Genomic DNA, 21,943 nt, shown 5'->3' with positions numbered 1-21,943 from the left:
AGTAGAGAGATAATAAACACAGTGATGTCACATTACAGAGATAATCCACATAGTGAGGTCACAGTACAGAGATAATAAGCACAGTGATGTCACATTACAGAGATAATACACATAGTGAGGTCACAGCACATAGATAATGCACATTGTGAGGTCAGAGTACAGAGATAATGCACATAGTGAGGTCACAGTACAGAGATAATGCACATAGTGAGGTCACAGTACATAGATAATGCACATAGTGAGATCACAGTAGAGAGTTAATAAACACAGTGATGTCCCATTACAGAGATAATACACATAGTGAGGTCAGAGTACAGAGATAATGCACATAGTGATGTCACAGTACATAGATAATGCACATAGTGAGATCACAGTAGAGAGTTAATAAACACAGTGATGTCACATTACATAGATAATACACATAGTGAGGTCACAGCACAAAGATAATGCACATTGTGAGGTCAGAGTACAGAGATAATGCACATAGTGAGGTCACAGTACAGAGATAATGCACATAGTGAGGTCACAGTACATAGATAATGCACATAGTGAGGTCACAGTAGAGAGATAATAAACACAGTGATGTCACAGTACAGAGATAATGCACATAGTGATGTCACAGTACATAGATAATGCACATAGTGAAGTCACAGCACAGAGATAATGCACATAGTGAGGTCACAGTACATAGAAAATGCACATAGTGTGGTCACAGTACAGAGATAATGCACATAGTCATGTCAGAGTACATAGATAATGCACATAGTGATGTCACAGTAGATAGATAATACACATAGTGAGGTCACAGTACATAGATAATGCACACAGTGTGGTCACAGTACAGAAATAATGCACATAGTGATGTCACAGTACATAGATAATGCACATAGTGAGGTCACAGTACAGAGATAATGCACATAGTGAGGTCACAGTAGAGAAATAATAAACACAGTGGTGTCACATTACAGAGATAATCCTCATAGTGAGGTCTCAGTACAGAGATAATAAACACAGTGATGTCACATTACAGAGATAATACACATAGTGAGGTCACAGTACATAGATAATGCACATAGTGAGGTCAGAGTACAGAGATAATGCACATAGTGAGGTCACAGTACATAGATAATGCACATAGTGAGGTCACAGTACAGAGATAATGCACATAGTGAGGTCATAGTAGAGAGAAAATAAACACAGTGAAGTCACATTACAGAGATAATACACATATTGATGTCACAGTAGAGATAATAAGCACAGTAATGTCACATTACAGAGATAATAAACACAGTGATGTCACATTACAGAGATAATACACATAGTGATGTCACAGTACAGGGATAATAAACACAGTGATGTCATATTACAGAGATAATACACATATTGATGTCACAGCACAGGGATAATGCACATAGTGAGGTCACAGTACATAGATAATGCACATAGTGAGGTCACAGTACATAGATAATTCACATAGTGAGGTCACAGTACAGAGATAATGCACATAGTGATGTCACAGTACAGAGATAATGCACATAGTGATGTCACAGTATATAGATAATGCACATAGTGAGGTAACAGTACAGAGATAATGGACATAGTGAGGTCACAGTACAGAGATAATGCGAATAATGATGTCACAGTACATAGATAATGCACATAGTGAGGTCACAGTACAGAGATAATGCACATAGTAAGGTCACAGTACATAGATAATGCACATAGTGAGGTCACAGTACAGAGATAATAAACATAGTGAGGTCACAGTACATAGATAATGCACATAGTGAGGTCACAGTACAGAGATAATGTACATAGTGAGGACACAGTAGAGAGATAATAAACACAGTGATGTCCCATTACAGAGATAATGCACATAGTGAGGTCACAGTACAGAGATAATGCACATAGTGAGGTCACAGTACAGAGATAATGCACATAGTGAGGTCACAATACATAGATAATGCACATAGTGAGGTCACAGTACATAGATAATGCACATAGTGATGTCACAGTACAGAGATAATGCACATAGTGAGGTCACAGTAGAGAAATAATAAACACAGTGATGTCACATTACAGAGATAATACACATAGTGATGTCACAGTGCATAGATAATACACATAGTGATGTCACAGTGCATAGATAATGCACATAGTGATGTCACAGTACATAGATAATGCACATAGTGATGTCACAGTACATAGGTAATGCACATAGTGATGTCACAGTACAGAGATAATGCACATAGTGATGTCACAGTACAGAGATAATGCACATAGTGATGTCACATTACAGAGATAATAAATACAGTGATGTCACAGTACAGAGATAATACATATAGTGATGTCACAGTACAGAGATAATGCACATAGTGAGGTCACAGGACATAGATAATGCACATAGTAAGGTCACAGTACATAGATAATGCACATAGTGAGGTCACAGTGCAGAGATAATGCACATAGTGAGGTCACAGTACAGAGATAATGCACATAGTGAGGTCACAGGACATAGATAATGCACATAGTGAGGTCACAGTGCAGAGATAATGCACATAGTGAGGTCACAGTTGAGAGAAAATAAACACAGTGAAGTCACATTACAGAGATAATAAGCACAGTGATGTCACAGTACAGAGATAATAAACACAGTGATGTCACATTACAGAGATAATACACATAGTGATGTCACAGTATAGAGATAATGCAAATAGTGAGGTCACAGTACAGGGATAATACACATAGTGATGTCACAGTACAGAGATAATACACATAGTGATGTCACAGTACAGGGATAATAAACACAGTGATGTCATATTACAGAGATAATACACATAGTGGTGTCACAGCACAGAGATAATGCACATAGTGAGGTCACAGTACATAGATTATGCACATAGTGAGGTCACACTACATAGAAAATGCACATAGTGAAGTCACAGTAAAGAGATAATGCACATAGTGAGGTCACAGTAGAGAGATAATAAACAGTGATGTCACATTACAGAGATAATACACATAGTGATGTCACAGTACATAGATAATACACATAGTGATGTCACAGTACATAGATAATGCACATAGTGTGGTCACAGTACATTGATAATGCACAGTGTGGTCACAGTACAGAGATAATGCACATAGTGATGTCACAGTACATAGATAATGCACATAGTGAGGTCACAGTACAGAGATAATGCACATAGTGAGGTCACAGTAGAGAGATAATAAACAGAGTGATGTCACATTACAGAGATAATCCACATAGTGAGGTCACAGTACAGAGATAATAAGCACAGTGATGTCACAGTACAGAGATAATACACATAGTGATGTCACATTACAGAGATAATACACATAGTGAGGTCACAGTACAGAGATAATGCACATAGTGAGGTCACAGTACATAGATAATGCACATAGTGAGATCACAGTAGAGAGTTAATAAACACAGTGATGTCCCATTACAGAGATAATGCACATAGTGAGGTCATAGTAGAGAGATAATAAACACAGTGATGTCACACTACAGAGATAATGCACATAGTGATGTCACAGTACATAGATAATGCACATAGTGAAGTCACAGTACAGAGATAATGCACATAGTGAGGTCACAGTACATAGATAATGCACATAGTGTGGTCACAGTACAGAGATAATGCACATAGTCATGTCAGAGTACATAGATAATGCACATAGTGATGTCACAGTAGATAGATAATACACATAGTGAGGTCACAGTACATAGATAATGCACATAGTGTGGTCACAGTACAGAAATAATGCACATAGTGATGTCACAGTACATAGATAATGCACATAGTGAGGTCACAGTACAGGGATAATGCACATAGTGATGTCACAGTACAGAGATAATACACATAGTGAGGTCACATTACATAGATAATGCACATAGTGAGGTCACAGTAGAGAAATAATAAACACAGTGGTGTCACATTACAGAGATAATCCACATAGTGAGGTTTCAGTACAGAGATAATAAACACAGTGATGTCACATTACAGAGATAATACACATAGTGAGGTCACAGTACATAGATAATGCACATAGTGAGGTCAGAGTACAGAGATAATGCACATAGTGAGATCACAGTACAGAGATTATAAACACAGTGATGTTCCATTACAGAGATAATGCACATAGTGAGGTCACAGTACAGAGATAATAAACATAGTGATGTCACATTACAGAGATCATACACATAGTGATGTCACAGTACTGAGATAATACACATAGTGAGGTCACAGTACATAGATAATGCACATAGTGAGGTCAGAGTACAGAGATAATGCACATAGTGAGGTCACAGTACATAGATAATGCACATAGTGAGGTCACAGTACAGAGATAATGCACATAGTGAGGTCATAGTAGAGAGAAAATAAACACAGTGAAGTCACATTACAGAGATAATACACATAGTGATGTCACAGTACAGAGATAATAAACACAGTGATGTCACATTACAGAGATAATACACATAGTGATGTCACAGTATAGAGATAATGCAAATAGTGAGGTCACAGTAGTGAGATAATAAACACAGTGATGTCACATTACAGAGATAATACACATAGTGATGTCACAGTACAGGGATAATAAACACAGTGATGTCATATTACAGAGATAATACACATAATGATGTCACAGCACAGGGATAATGCACATAGTGAGGTCACAGTACATAGATAATGCACATAGTGAGGTCACAGTACATAGATAATGCACATAGTGAAATCGCAGTACAGAGATAATGCAAACAGTGATGTCACAGTACATAGATAATGCACATAGTGAGGTCACAGTACAGAGATAATTCACATAGTGAGGTCACAGTACAGAGATAATAAACACAGTGATGTCACATTACAGTGATAATCTACATAGTGAGGTCACAGTACAGAGATAATAAGCACAGTGATGTCACGTTACAGAGATAATAAACATAGTTAGGTCACAGTACAGAGATAATGCACATAGTGAGGTCACAGTACAGAGATAATGCACATAGTGAGATCACAGTAGAGAGATAATAAACACAGTGATGTTCCATTACAGAGATAATGCACATAGTGAGGTCACAGTACAGAGATAACGCACATAGTGAGGTCACAGTAGAGAGATAATAAACACAGTGATGTCACAGTACAGAGATAATGCACATAGTGATGTCACAGTACAGAGATAATGCACATAGTGATGTCACAGTATATAGATAATGCACATAGTGAGGTAACAGTACAGAGATAATGGACATAGTGAGGTCACAGTACATAGATAATGCACATAGTGTGGTCACAGTACAGAGATAATGCGAATAATGATGTCACAGTACATAGATAATGCACATTGTGATGTCACATTACATAGATAATACACATAGTGAGGTCACAGTACATAGATAATGCACATAGTGTGATCACAGTACAGAGATAATGCACATAGTGATGTCACAGTACATAGATAATGCACATAGTAAGGTCACAGTAGAGAGATAATAAATACAGTGGTGTCACATTAAAGAGATAATCCACATAGTGATGTCACAGTACATAGATAATGCACATAGTGATGTCACAGTACATAGATAACGCACATAGTGAGGTCACAGTACATAGATATTGCACATAGTTAGGTCACAGTAGAGAGATAATAAACACAGTGATGTCACATTACAGAGATAATACACATAGTGAGGTCACAGTACATAGATAATGCACATAGTGAGGTCAGAGTACAGAGATAATGCACATAGTGAGGTCACAGTACAGAGATAATGCACATAGTGAGGTCACAGTACATAGATATTGCACATAGTTAGGTCACAGTAGAGAGATAATAAACACAGTGATGTCCCATTACAGAGATAATACACATAGTGAGGTCACAGTACATAGATAATGCACATAGTGAGGTCACAGTACAGAGATAATGCACATATTGATGTCACAGTACATAGATAATGCACATAGTGAGGTCACAGTACAGAGATAATGCACATAGTGAGGTCACAATACATAGATAATGCATATAGTGAGGTCACAGTACATAGATAATGCACATAGTGATGTCACAGTACATAGATAATGCACATAGTGAGGTCACAGTACATAGATAATGCACATAGTGATGTCACAGTACATAGATAATGCACATAGTGATGTCAAAGTACAGAGATAATGCACATAGTGATGTCGCATTACAGAGATAATAAATATAGTGATGTTACGTTACAGAGATAATACATATAGTGATGTCACAGTACAGAGATAATGCACATAGTGAGGTCACAGTACATAGATAATGCACATAGTGAGGTCACAGTACATAGATAATGCACATAGTGAGGTCACAGTGCAGAGATAATGCACATAGTGAGGTCACAGTTGAGAGAAAATAAACACAGTGAAGTCACATTACAGAGATAATACACATATTGATGTCACAGTAGAGATAATAAGCACAGTGATGTCACAGTACAGAGATAATAAACACAGTGATGTCACATTACAGAGATAATACACATAGTGATGTCACAGTATAGAGATAATGCAAATAGTGAGGCCACAGTACAGGGATAATACACATAGTGATTTCACAGTACAGAGATAATACACATAGTGATGTCACAGTACAGGGATAATAAACACAGTGATGTCATATTACAGAGATAATACACATAGTGGTGTCACAGCACCGAGATAATGCACATAGTGAGGTCACAGTACATAGATTATGCACATAGTGAGGTCACACTACATAGAAAATGCACATAGTGAAGTCACAGTACAGAGATAATGCACATAGTGAGGTCACAGTAGAGAGATAATAAACACAGTGATGTCACATTACAGAGATAATACACATAGTGATGTCACAGTACATAGATAATGCACATAGTGATGTCACAGTACATAGATAATGCACATAGTGAGGTCACAGTACATTGATAATGCACAGTGTGGTCACAGTACAGAGATAATGCACATAGTGATGTCACAGTACATAGATAATGCACATAGTGAGGTCACAGTACAGAGATAATGCACATAGTGAGGTCACAGTAGAGAGATAATAAACACAGTGATGTCACATTACAGAGATAATCCACATAGTGAGGTCACAGTACAGAGAAAATAAGCACAGTGATGTCACATTACATAGATAATGCACATAGTGAGGTCACAGTACAGAGATAATGCACATTGTGAGGTCAGAGTACAGAGATAATGCACTTAGTGAGGTCACAGTACATAGATAATGCACATAGTGAGATCACAGTAGAGAGTTAATAAACACAGTGATGTCCCATTACAGAGATAATGCACATAGTGATGTCACAGTACATAGATAATGCACATAGTGAAGTCACAGTACAGAGATAATGCACATAGTGAGGTCACAGTACATAGATAATGCACATAGTGTGGTCACAGTACAGAGATAATGCATATAGTCATGTCAGAGTACATAAATAATGCACATAGTGAGGTCACAGTACATAAATAATGCACATAGTGAGGTCACAGTACAGAGATAATGCACATAGTGAGTGGGTGGGAGCCGGTGGCGCACGTGTCGGCTTTCTTATTTATTGTTATGGGAGTTCCAAAAACAGAGGAGCAAATACAAGGAGGGAGAAGAAATGTATCAGAATGGTCACATGAGAATAAGGAGAAATATAACCGCAGCGCCGGCGTCATGGATCGTCCGTCACTTATGTGACCTCCTATCAGTCTCCATCCAAGGGATGTATCTCAGTGGTAGAGCGCATGCATCCATGTCTTGTGATAAATTAGTAAAACCTCTCCAGTTATATTCCAGGATCTTTGATATTTGATTTTGCACTTAGTTCTCCCTTTGTCAGACCTCCATATACTGTCAGACCCCCATACTGTATACTGTTACACTCTGGAGCATTGTTTGCACACATCCCACTTACTTTCTTTTGTCTTTATATTGTTTCTCTCTTTATTCTTTGCATCACACGACCATCCATTATGTAAATGTCATTGATATTCTGTGTGTGTATACCTATCCATCTTATACAGTTATATGAAAAAGTTTGGGCACCCCTATTAATCTTAAGCTTAATGTTTTATAAAAATTGGTGTTTTTGCAACAGCTATTTCAGTTTGATATATGTAATAACTGTTGGACACAGTAATGTTTCTGCCTTGAAATGAGGTTTATTGTACTAACAGAAAATGTGCAATCTGCATTCAAACAAAATTTGACAGGTGCATAAGTATGGGCACCCTTATCATTTTCTTGTTTTAAATACTCCTACCTACTTTTTACTGACGTACTAAAGCACTTTTTTTGGTTTTGTAACCTAATTGAGCTTTGAACTTCATAGCCAGGTGTATGCAATCATGAGAAAAGCTACTTAAAGTGGCCACTTACAAGTTGTTCTCCTGTTTGAATCTCCTCTGAAGAGTGGCATCATGGGCTCCTCAAAACAACTGTCAAATGATCTGAAAACAAAGATTATTCAACATAGTTGTTCAGGGGAAGGATACAAAAAGCTGTCTCAGAGATTTAACCTGTCAGTTTCCACTGTGAGGAACATAGTAAGGAAATGGAACAACACAGGGACAGTTATTGTTAAGGCCAGAAGTGGCAGGCCAAGAAAAACATCAGAAAGGCAGAGAAGAAGAATGGTGAGATCAGTCAAGGACAATCCTCAGACCACCTCCAGAGAGCTGCAGCATCAACTTGCTGCAGATGGTGTCACTGTGCATCGGTCAACTATGCAACGCACTTTGCACAAGGAGAAGCTGTATGGGAGAGTGATGCGAAAGAAGCCGTTTCTGCAAGCACGCCACAAACAGAGTCGGCTGAGGTATGCAAAAGCACAATTGGAGAAGCCAATTTTTTTTTTGGAAGAAGGTCCTGTGGACTGATGAAACCAAGATTGAGTTGTTTGGTCATACAAAAAGGCATTATGCATGGCGGCAAAAAAACACAGCATTCCGAGAAAAACACTTGCTACCCACAGTAAAATTTGGTGGAGGTTCCATCATGCTTTGGGGCTGTGTGGCCAATGCCGGCGCCAGGAATCTTGTTAAAGTTGAGGGACGCATGGATTCCACTCAGTATCAGCAGATTCTTGACAATAATGTTCAAGAATCAGTGATAAAGCTGAAGTTACGCAGGGGATGGATCTTTCAGCAAGACAATGATCCAAAACACCGCTCCAAATCTACTCAGGCATTCATGCAGAGGAACAATTACAATGTTCTGGAATGGCCATCCCAGTCCCCAGACCTGAATATCATTGAACGTCTGTGGGATCATTTGAAGAGGGCTGTCCATGCTCAGCGACCATCAAACTTAACTGAACTGGAATTGTTTCGTAAAGAGGAATGGTCAAAAATACCTTCATCCAGGATCCAGGAACTCATTAAAAGCTACAGGAAGCGACTAGAGGCTGTTATTTTTGCAAAAGGAGGATCTACTAAATATTAATGTCACTTTTCTGGTGAGGTGCCCATACTTATGCACCTGTCAAATTTTGTTTGAATGCAGATTGCACATTTTCTGTTAGTACAATAAACCTCATTTCAAGGCAGAAACATTACTGTGTCCAACAGTTATTACATATATCAAAATGAAATAGCTGTTGCAAAAACACCAATTTTTAAAAAACATTAAGCTTAAGATTAATAGGGGTGCCCAAACTTTTTATATAACTGTATTTACACTGCTCAAAATAATAAAGGGAGCACTCAAATAACACATCCTAGATCTGAATGAATGAAATCTTCTCATTGAATACTTTGTTCTGTACAAAGTTGAATGTGCTGACAACAAAATCACACAAAAATCATCAATTGAAATCACATTTATTAACCAATGGAGGCCTGGATTTGGAGTCACCCCCAAAATTAAAGTGGAATAACACACTACAGGCTGATCCAACTCTGATGTAATGTCCTTAAAACAAGTCAAAATGAGGCTCAGTATTGTGTGTGACCTCCACGTGCCTGTATGACCTCCCTACAACGCCTGGGCATGCTCCTGATGAGGCTGAGTATTGTGTGTGACCTCCACGTGCCTGTATGACCTCCCTACAACGCCTGGGCATGCTCCTGATGAGGCTGAGTATTGTGTGTGGCCTCCACGTGCCTGTATGACCTCCCTACAACGCCTGGGCATGCTCCTGATGAGGCTGAGTATTGTGTGTGGCCTCCATGTGCCTGTATGACCTCCCTACAACGCCTGGGCATGCTCCTGATGAGGCTGAGTATTGTGTGTGGCCTCCATGTGCCTGTATGACCTCCCTACAACGCCTGGGCATGCTCCTGATGAGGCTGAGTATTGTGTGTGGCCTCCACGTGCCTGTATGACCTCCCTACAACGCCTGGGCATGCTCCTGATGAGGCTGAGTATTGTGTGTGGCCTCCACGTGCCTGTATGACCTCCCTACAACGCCTGGGCATGCTCCTGATGAGGCTGAGTATTGTGTGTGGCCTCCATGTGCCTGTATGACCTCCCTACAACGCCTGGGCATGCTCCTGATGAGGTTGCGGATGGTCTCCTGTGGGATCTCCTCCCAGACCTGGACTATAGCATCCGCCAACTCCTGGACAGTCTGTGGTGCAACGTGACGTTGGTGGATGGAGCGAGACATGATGTCCCAGATGTGCTCAATCGGATTCAGGTCTGGGGAACGGGCGGCCAGTCCATAGCTTCAATGCCTTCATCTTGCAGGAACTGCTGACACACTCCAGCCACATGAGGTCTGGCATTGTCCTGCATTAGGAGGAACCCAGGGCCAACCTCACCAGCATATGGTCTCACAAGAGGTCTGAGGATCTCATCTCGGTACCTAATGGCAGTCAGACTACCTCGGCGAGCACATGGAGGGCTGTGCTGCGGGCTGGTATGTTTATGCACAATCACCAGGGACCTTCCCAGCCTGATAATATCAGCTCTCAGTTGTCTGCTTTAATTAACTTTGCTGGTTACATGGGGGGATACACCACGTCATTTTTTTTTGTTTGTTTTTTTATTTAATCATTAAAAGCTGCCTGATAAGCTCCACAGGGTGCAAAGTTATTATATGTTGGGTGGTTGTGCAATTATTTGTCTATATGTCTGTTCCTATGTCTAAATGTCTCTCTGTACGTCTGTTGGTCAATATATCTGTCTATCTATCTACTCAATCTATCTCCATTATCTATCTCCATGTCATTTATTGCTGTCTAAAAACGCTAGAAAAATGCAGGAAAAAAAGCACGTTTTTGCCGCTGCGTTTTTCCTGCCAAGAGATGTGGAAATGCTGCAGAAATTTCTGCTTTCAAATAAGTGTGAACATACCCTTAGGGTTTTGCATATGAGCATAACACACATGCAGGGGATGTAGCTCAGTGGTAGAGCGCATGCTTTGCATGTATGAGGCCCCAGGTTCAGTCCCCGGCATCTCCATTGTCATGTATTCCACAGAGATCACTCTATATCTCACCATGCTGTGACTGTGTCAGGATTTCATCAGGGATTCCAACATATGGAATATATGTTAATGCCCTCTGTACAGTCACTGCCACCTTCACAATAGCCCAATTATTAATATTACTCGCTGCCACCACCGGCTGAGTTTGAAATATAGTACAAGGCCTTGCCTGGCCAAACGCCTGCATTCTGGTAGTGTATGGCTTCTGGGAAGGGAACGATTACAGGACAAAAGAAACAGAACGATTAGATTTTATATTTAATCCAAATGGGAGGCAGTGTTTAGGAAAACTATACAAAAATGTTTACAAAAGGAGACAATTCAATACATTAATAGTTACACCAAATAATAAGGATTAAAGAAGAGACTTACTATAAGATCGCTGAGACGATTCAATATAGGTGGATTTGATTTGAACGTTATCGAATATGACCCATTGCTTATAGTATCTATACCCCCCAGCCAACTATTTTATGCTGAAGGGAGAGACCCCCCTGGGATGACGTCACAGGGACTGGGCTCTAGCCTGCACATTTTATTAAAAACTTCTGGGATAACTCATCGCTCGTTGATCCCAGAATCCCAAAAGTGATACCATATTTCTATTATGATTTTACCTTCATTTAAGGACCACACACTGCATAGTTGCGACCTGCTATCCTAGTGCTTTAGTGCTACAGCTCCATGGAGGGGTTTGATAAAATATGCATAGCGTTATGTGATATTTCAGTTTTTCTTTTTTAATAATTTTGCAAAAATTTCTACATTTCAGTTTTTTTTCAGTCAAGATGGGGTGCAGAGTGTACTTTAATGAGGAAAAAATGAACTTTTTAGAGTTTACCAAATGGCTGCAATGAAACAAAGAGTGAAACATTTAAAGGGGTCTGAATACTTTCCGTATCCAATGTATTGCTCCATACAGTATGGGCCCCATATAATGCTCCATACAGTATGGCCCCATATAATGCTCAATATAGTATGGGCCCCATATAATGCTCCATACAGTATGGCCCCATATAATGCTCCATACAGTATGGGCCCCATATAATGCTCCATACAGTATGGCCCCATATAATGCTCAATATAGTATGGCCCCATATAATGCTCCATACAGTATGGGCCCCATATAATGCTCCATACAGAAAAAAAATAATAATCAAATACTTCCCTCTCCTTGTTCCCCGCTGGCCGCAGGTCCTGTCTCCACAGCGTGTTCCGGCTCTCTGCACTGTGACTGCCCAGCACAGAGGGGGCGCTGTAGTGATCGCGCCCTCTTCCCTGAGATGTCACAGAGTCGGAAGACACCGGAGCTGCGGAGGAACGTGGAGAGATGAGTATCGCGAGCAGTTTAAAGCAATGTGGGACGCGGTGCCAGAGCCCATGCTGTACTGCTCTGCCAGCTATATAGTGGCCGATTCCGGGTACTGCACACCTGACCCTATTCATATGATCTGCAGTACCCCGCTGTAGCCACTATGCAGTTGTTGGCGCTGTGCTGTTCCAGTCTGCAAATAATCACATCCTACCGGCACCAAGAACAGCTGATCACGCGTGCCGGGGGTCGCGTCCCCATTAATCTGATATTGGTCGCCTATCCTAAGGGTAAGTCATCAATATAAAAGAGCTGGACATCCCCTTTATCTGTTGCCACTACCCCTATACCAACTAATGGTAAATCCCTCCCTCACTTATCATTATGTGCTGCTAATGTTACGTAACAACATTCTATATAGTGAAGTCACAACCAGACATAGAGATGGTAAATATTATTTATTTTTAGGAACATTTGGACAAATAATGGAATATATGAGGATATCACAGTCTGGGGCTGCAGCTGTTATCAGCATCTCTGCACATGATGGAATCAGGGTCTCTATGAAGCAGATGAGGGATCTGTGGATCATTATGGAAATGATCTGTAACTTCTGCAGATTTCTGTAAAGAGAAGACACCAAATTATTACATCTCATCAATAGATTCCCAGTAAAAAGTTAATAATCAGCTGGAAAATATAAAAAAGCAAATTCTAATATCTACTTACATGAAGGACAAGTCATTCTGATCTAATTCCTCAATGTTCTCCAGACTTGGATCATCCTTCTATGAAAAGGAGAAAAGAACAATTACTTATATGTCACATGTGATATAGATATCATGGGGCAGCGGGAATGAGAGGTGACTTACCATCGGGTGTTTTTGGGGTGTTCATGGCCCTTCATGCTTGGTAAGATGTTGACCAAAGCTGATGGTAAACTAAAGAGAGATCAGAACAGCAGGAGGTTAAAGGTGATATTTTTTACAGTCTTGTAATGAATGTAGTGTTAATGTATGCATTGCTCCCTTACCTGGGCTGGGGGTCAGTATGTTCTCCACCACTGTCTGCACCATGAACATGGTGCTTCAATGGAAGCAGTGGTTACGGCACAGGGGGCACAGAGGTTTGGAGCGGAGCCATCTAGTAATACATCCCTGATGGAAGGTGTGGTCACATGGAAGGACCGTGACCTGCTCTCCGATCTCATATTCGGTCATACAGATGATACATGACTCGGCCTCCTCCTGTGCGGTTACATCCCTTGTTGGGAGATTTGCAATTAGCAGTGCTCTCCTGTGAACCCAATGCTGCCGCCTCTGCCGCACAGGTAGATTTTGTGCAGGTGGCTCCACAGCATTGCTGTCGCTCTGACGTCCATCACTGGTAGAAGGTCTTTCCTCGTCTCTTGGAGGAGACCGTCCATCACTGGTAGAAGGTCTCTCCTGCACAGGTAGGTTTTGTGCAGGTGGCTCCACCTGTGGCAGTGGTGGTGTCATCACACCCACTTCCTCCAGTTGAATGGGTGGGAGGGGACGGCCGCCATCCCTGCTGCTCTCTCCGGAGGGCTCTGCAGGGGCTGGTCTTAGAGGAGAGCGGCTTCTATCCCTGCTCTCTTCCTGTCCTCTACGCCGTGGAGGATCTCTGGCCCGTCTCCCTCTCCTCTCAGTGACAGCATTGCTGTCTCTCTGACGTCCATCACTGGTAGAAGGTCTTTCCTGATCTCTTGGAGGAGACCTCCTTCCATCACTGGTAGAAGGTCTTTCCTGATCTCTTGGAGGAGACCTCCTCCGTCCATGGACAATTATGGCCTGACCTATAAACAAATAAGAATTTATCTGAATTATTTCCAATTTTAGTAAACACTTTTTGGCTATAGTGATGGGTCCTTCTACTGCTGTGGTGTTTAGGGAGAGGGGAACCCTAGAAAGAATTGACTTTATTTTGGCCTTAGTTAACCTGCACTGTCTGTCCTGAAATGTGTCCCCTCATACCCCAGGGATATCTCCTCCCAGGAAAGCCCTATAGTGTGGGAATATTGTGGATCTCCCCCAAATATTTCCCTTACCTTGATTTTCTGGTCGGCGCAGCCATGCCTCATTGTCAGCAATCAGCTGGCGCAGCTCCCGGGCGCTCATGACTTAGGTACCTGGAGCTGGCTGATAGAATATTGGAGAACTAAGCTCTCCAGTGGCACCGGTGTTATTGTGCTCTGATCAAAGATCAAGAAGAAGAAATGGAAGTAATCACCAGATGTGTAACACAAACTAGTTCGCTCTTCCACAACCAAAGTGAAGTCTCAGCAAAAGCATCAACTCAAGAAATGGCGCTGATGTCACAGTGCTCAGAGATTATATACCCTCAGGACATTCCATGATGTCATTATGACATCATAACTGAGTGACCCCCTAATCCTGAGCATTGTGACATCAGAGCAGCCAGGCCGCCATGTTTGCTGCCAACTGGTGAATGAGGCAGAGAATGTGGAATAGAAAATATCCCATCTGATTAATAGAATATAAATGTATATAAATCTGTGTTGGAAAAGATAGAAAAATCAGTTTTCTCCATGTTTGTAAATAGTCGTTTTTTTGCTTTGGTAGATATTATATACATGTTATATATGGTATAAATTATCCTCTGCTGTAAATGATAAGAATGGAATGTTATTCTTTATCATTTATAGTTGTGGGTGATACATTATTGCTAAACAATAAACAACTCACCGACCTGTCAGGGAAATGATCAGGTTATATAAATGAGTGAAAATAGAATAAATAATAATAGAAGGTAAAGTATACAAATGCCTCTAAAAAAAAAAGTCATCAGTTTTTTTTACTTTTCTGTACCACCAGGGCCGTCCTACATGACATACATGGATTTTACCTGGGTGTCTCGTGCCCCTATAATAATGTGTCCATATCACTCAGTTACCCCAAATCCACAAAACTATCTATTAGAACAGGACCTGGACTGGTAATCTTCCTACCTGGCAGATTCCCTGTGGACGCCTCGGGTGGGCTGGTCAGTGGATCACCAGCAAGGTGCAGATTTAGCCCTCCTAAAGTATAACAATAGTACAGTGGTGGCCAAAAGTATTGGCACCCCTGCAATTCTGTCGGATGATACTCAGTTTCTTCCTGAAAATGATTGCAATCACAAACTCTTTGGTATTATTATCTTCATTTAATTTGTCTTCAATGAAAAAAAACAAAAAGAATTGTCCTAAAGCTAAATTGGATATAATTCCACACCAAACCTAGAAAAGGGGGTGGACAAAAGTATTGGCACTGTTTGAAAAATCATGTGATGCTTCTCTAATTCATGTAATTAACAGCACCTGTAACTTACCTGTGGCACCTAACAGGTGTTGGCAATAACTAAATCACACTTGCAGCCAGTTAACATGGATTAAAGTTGACTCAACCTCTGTCCTGTGTCCTTGTGTGTACCATATTGAGCATGGAGAAAAGAAAGAAGACCAAAGAACTGTCTGAGGACTTGAGAAACCAAATTGTGAGGAAGCATGAGCAATCTCAAGGCTACAAGTCCATCTCCAAAGACCTGAATGTTCCTGTGTCTTCCGTGCGCAGTGTCATCAAGAAGTTTAAAGCCCATGGCACTGTGGCTAACCTCCCTAGATGTGGACGGAAAAGAAAAATTGACGAGAGATTTCAACGCAAGATTGTGCGGATGGTGGATAAAGAACCTCTACTAACATCCAAACAAGTTCAAGCTTCCCTGCAGTCCAAGGGTACAACAGTGTCAACCCGTACTATCCGTCGGCGTCTGAATGAAAAGGGACTGTATGGTAGGATACCCAGGAAGACCCCACTTCTTACCCCGAGACATAAAAAAGCCAGGCTGGAGTTTGCCAAAACTTACCTGAGAAAGCCTAAAACGTTTTGGAAGAATGTTCTCTGGTCAGATGAGACAAAAGTCGAGCTTTTTGGGAAAAAGCATCAACATAGAGTGTACAGGAAAAAAAAGAGGCATTCAAAGAAAAGAACACGGTCCCTACAGTCAAACATGGTGGAGGTTCCCTGATGTTTTGGGGTTGCTTTGCTGCCTTTGGCACTGGACTGCTTGACCGTGTGCATGGCATAATGAAGTCTGAAGACTACCAACAAATTTTGCAGCATAATGTAGGGCCCAGTGTGAGAAAGCTGGGTCTCCCTCAGAGGTCATGGGTCTTCCAGCAGGACAATGACCCAAAACACACTTCCAAAAGCGCTATAAAATGGTTTGAGAGAAAGCACTGGAGACTTCTAAGGTGGCCAGCAATGAGTCCAGACCTGAATCCCATAGAACACCTGTGGAGAGATCTCAAAATGGCAGTTTGGAGAAGGCACCCTTCAAATATCAGGGACCTGGAGCAGTTTGCCAAAGAAGAATGGTCTACAATTCCAGCAGAGCATTGTAAGAAACTCATTGATGGTTACCGGAAGCGGTTGTTCGCAGTTATTTTGGCTAAAGGTTGTGCAACCAAGTATTAGGCTGAGGGTGCCAATACTTTTGTCCGGCCCATTTTTGGAGTTTTGTGTGAAATGATCAATGATTTGATTTTTGCTTCATTCTCTTTTGTGTTTTTTCCTTGCAAGCAAATTAAATGAAGATAATAAGACCAAAGAATTTGTGATTGCAATCATTTTCAGGAAGAAACTGAGTATTATCTGACAGAATTGCAGGGGTGCCAATACTTTTGGCCACCACTGTAACTATAACAATAGTATGTTTGCATACTATAGCGCTACAGAGTGCTACTTTATTTGTTGGTTATATATGGAGATGGCTACTCTTAGTAAGCACCTGTACACACCGGTTTTCTGTTTTGAAAGTGACGGTCAGTCTTTTGATATTTGTATACATAGGATTTCTGAATGATCACTCCACCCCTAAGCCTCAGGAGGTTTTAATTATAGCAGGATCCTACCCTCCCATATACATGTAGACTTTAGTATAAGATTGGATTCACACTAGGTAGGTTCCTGGCAACGAGAGTCGCCTTACCATGGCTATCGGGTACACATGAATTGGCTAATTTATGCGCTAAGAATTCTCATTTATTTCTATTTTCTAGAGCAGTAATGCAATTCAAATTTCATACATTTCATGTTTTCATGCTATAGCGCTACAGAGTGCTACTTTATTTGTTAGTTATATAGATGGCAACTCTTAGTAAGCACCTGTACAGACCAGTTTTCTGTTTTGGAAGTGACGGTCAGTCTTTTGATAGCTGTTATTAATAACCAGGGAACATTTTGGGCTAATGGCCCCTTTCCCTGGCTAGTAATATCAGCCCCCAGCAGACGGCTTTCCCTCTGCTGGTTATGAAAATTTGGCCAGAGCCCCCTCTGTTTTTTTAATCTAATTCTTTATTTTACACATAATGTACACTGGGCTTGCTGACTACAATTTCCATCACTGTCGCCTGCTCGCGCTGATCTCAGGCAACAATGATATGAGCTGCATTCAGCTCCCGGCGCATGTCCAGCACTCCGGCATTCAAAAGTCTCGCATTAGAGCTACCGCCGTCAGACCCGGTGGCTTGAACTCCGGTAACCTTGTAGAGTTCAAAGCCACCGGGTCTCCCGGCAGTTGCAAGGCCCAGAAACCTCATGGGAAACTTTGAGGGACATTTTAGGTTTTGGAAGTTTCCAGCTGCTGGAACACCTAGTGGCAGCGAACTAAGGTTACTTTAGGTGTGTATTTTACTGTGCTTGTTAATAAAAAAAGAGAAGTGGGGTCCCTCGTAATTTTTATAATCAGCAAAGGGAAAATCAACGGCTGGTGGCTGATATTATTTGGGAACAGGCCAATAGCCATAAAGATTCCCAGGCTATTAATATCAGCTCACAGCTGTTTGCTTAGCCTTTACTGCTTATTATAGGGGAGACCCCAAACAAAAATTGATGTGGGGTCCCCCTATATTCACTAACCATCAAAGGCTAAACAGACAGCTGCGAGATGATATTAATAGCTTAGGAAGTGGCCATGGTTATTGGCCCCCTCCTAGACTAAAAACATCAGCTCTCATCCGCCCCAGAAATGGTACATCAATAAAATGTGCCAAATCTGATGCTTAGCCTCTGCTCTTCCCACTTGTCTTGATGCGATGACAAGTGGGTTAATGATTGTGGGGTTGACGTCAGCTGTTTTATGGCCGCTAACATCAAGCCCACAAGTTAGTAATGGAGAGGCATCTATAAGACTCCCTATTACTAACCCAATAATCAGATTGTAAAAAAACACACCCAGAATAAAGTCCTTTATTTGAAATAAAGACAAACACTCCTTTATTAAAATAAAAATAAAAAAGTATTATATTCACCTTTACACCTAATTCACCAAAGCCTTTGTCCCCTGTAAAAGAGAAAAAAATAAAAAAACACCATAATGCTCACCTTAACACCTAATCCCTGATGCCCTTGTCACCTGTAAACGACAAAAAGTAGTAAACCACCATAATACTCACCTGTCTGCCGTGAATATAATCCATACTGTCCCACGACAATCCGGATGACTTGGAGAAGAGTCACATCAGCAGTCACTAATGTGACTGCTCTCCACGACAGCCCGCTCACACTGACACAAGAGTGTAATCTCTCCTGCAGGTGATGCCGCCTTTCTACCGCTGTTGATGGCCTGCAACCAATCATCAGACATAAGCAATATCAGGAGATCATCATGGGGTGCAGTGCTTGTCACGGTGCGTATCTGGGAGGTAAGTGCTCTATGCTTTCTTCTTAAATCATTGGGACAATAGAAAAGCGCCATCCAGTAGGGAACAATCTCTTTAAAATACGGGAAAAGGAGAATTGCATTTTTTTTTAATCTGTTCAATAAAAGGCATAAAAAATAAAATCGCCTCCTTTTTTCCCCATATTTTAAATATAAACAAATAATGAAAAAATTAAAGAAAAATAGTTTTGTCTTGTCCCTAATAGTCCAGACTATGAGAATATGATGTTATTTATGCTGCATGATTATAAAAGAGAAAAAATAATAGAGAAAATCTATTAGTAGATAGTCATAGATTAGTGACTCTTGGAGATGAGAACAAATCCATGGGTGTCCATACAGGGGATGTAGCTCAGTGGTAGAGCGCATGCTTTCCCTGTATGAGGCCCCAGGTTCAATCCCCGACATCTCCATGTTTTGTGATAAAAAAACTAGTAAAGCTTCCAAATATTCAGGAATCTGATACGTGTGAGTATACAGCGGCTCGTCTGTCTGGGTGTAACACAGAACTAAATATCAGATATTTGCTTTTGAAAATGTTATGCAGAGTGATTGTTGGACACTAGGGGGCAGTGTAATCAGCACAATACACCTACATACATCGCTAGAGACTAGAGAGGAGGAAATCAGTTTTCAGGACCAGCGGCCGCAACAGTTATTCTGTGGCCGCTGGACAGGAGCCCCCCAAACCTAATCCCACCTGCTGGTATATTATGTGAGTGCTGTGTGCTATTAGTACAGTGGGGAAAATAAGTATTTGATACGCTGCTGATTTTGCCAGGGGCGGACACAGACTGTAGTGAGCCCCACATAACACTGCATACAGAATACTGGCCCCCATATAACGCTCCATGCAGGCTGTTCCCCCCTTACAATGCCCCATTACACGAGCGATATCTATTGTGAATTCTACAATAGCCCAGAAACCGGCAAATCCTCACAGCGCACAGTGCAGACCGGACAGTATAGTCCTCCATACAGTATTATGGGCACCATATAATGCTCCATACAGGATACTGACCCCCTTATAATGCTCCATACAGGATACTGGCCCCCATATAACGCTCCATACAGGATACTGACCCCCTTATAATGCTCCATACAGGATACTGGTCCCCATATAATGCTCCATACAGGATACTGGTCCCCATATAATGCTCCCTACAGGATACTGGTCCCCATATAACGCTCCATACAGGATACTGTCCCCCATATAATGCTCCATACAGAATACTGACCCCCATATAACACTCCATACAGAATATTGGCCCCATGTAATGCTCCATGCAGGCTGTTCCCTCCTCATAATGCCCCATGCAGGATGTCACACATCCCCCCACCAGATAATGCCCCATGCAGGATGTCACACACCCCCCCACCATATAATGCTCCATGCAGGATGTCACACCCACTTTCCCCCCACCATATAATGCCCCATGCCCCATACATGAAAAAAATAAAAAAAATCCAATACTTACCTCACTTCTTACCTGCTGCTGGCGCTGCTCCGGACTCCAGCGTCGCCCGCGTCTTCCCGCTCTGCACTGTGACAGGTCAGGAGAGAGCGCGCGCGGTGTAAAGACATCACCGCGCCCTCTGACCTGAGACGTCACAGTCAGAGGACGCGGAAGACGCTGAGGAGGCACGGGGAGGGGTAAGTATTGTGCCGGCGCCGTCACATGACCGGAGATGTCCCTGCGCTCAGCATGGTGCCGGGGAACCATGTGGAGCGCAGGGACATCTCCGGTCATGTGACGGCGGGAGGTCCTGCGGGGGGGCTCCATGAAGAGACGCACAAGAGGGGGGTCCCGAAGGGGCCCCGACCGGCCGGGCCCCATGCTGGAGTCAGGGCAGTCATGCCCTGATGGCGGCCCTGCTGGAGGCTGGAGGGGCCCCCTCTCCCTCGGGGGCCCCCGTTCAATGAACCGGCTGCACAGGCGGTAGTTCCGCCCCTGACTCCACCAGCAGAATAGTGTGTGCAGCTCTGGATTATAATACAGGATGTAACTCAGGATCAGTAATGTAATGAATGTACACAGTGACTCCACCAGCAGAATAGTGTGTGCAGCTCTGGAGTATAATAAAGGATGTAACTGAGGATGACTAGAGAATCAGTAATGTAATATATGTGCACAGTGACTGCACCAGCAGAATAGTGAGTGCAGCTCTGGAGTATAATGCAGGATGTAAGTCAGGATCAGTAATGTAATGAATGTAGACAGTGACTGCACCAGCAGAATAGTGAGTGCAGCTCTGAATTATAATACAGGATGTAACTCAGGATCAGTAATGTAATGAATGTAGACAGTGACTCCACCAGCAGAATAGTGTGTGCAGCTCTGGAGTATAATAAAGGATGTAACTGAGGATGAGTAGAGAATCAGTAATGTAATATATGTGCACAG

At 41.8% G+C, this 21,943-nt stretch overlaps 1 non-coding gene across 1 annotated transcript; it reads left to right on the top strand.

The window, feature by feature from the left end:
• The first annotated feature begins 11,388 nt into the window (after positions 1-11,388).
• On the top strand, positions 11,389-11,460 carry TRNAA-UGC (transfer RNA alanine (anticodon UGC)). The gene has a single exon. It is a non-coding gene; the product is annotated as a tRNA-Ala (tRNA).
• The last annotated feature ends 10,483 nt before the right edge of the window (positions 11,461-21,943 follow it).

This window comes from Phyllobates terribilis, unplaced genomic scaffold (genome assembly GCF_046119375.1).
Source record: "Phyllobates terribilis strain yellow unplaced genomic scaffold, ASM4611937v1 Scaffold_81__1_contigs__length_6697587, whole genome shotgun sequence".
NCBI lineage: Eukaryota > Metazoa > Chordata > Amphibia > Anura > Dendrobatidae > Phyllobates > Phyllobates terribilis.
The sequence above is the reverse complement of the archived record's forward strand: the minus strand, read 5'-3'. Positions and strand labels throughout refer to the sequence as shown.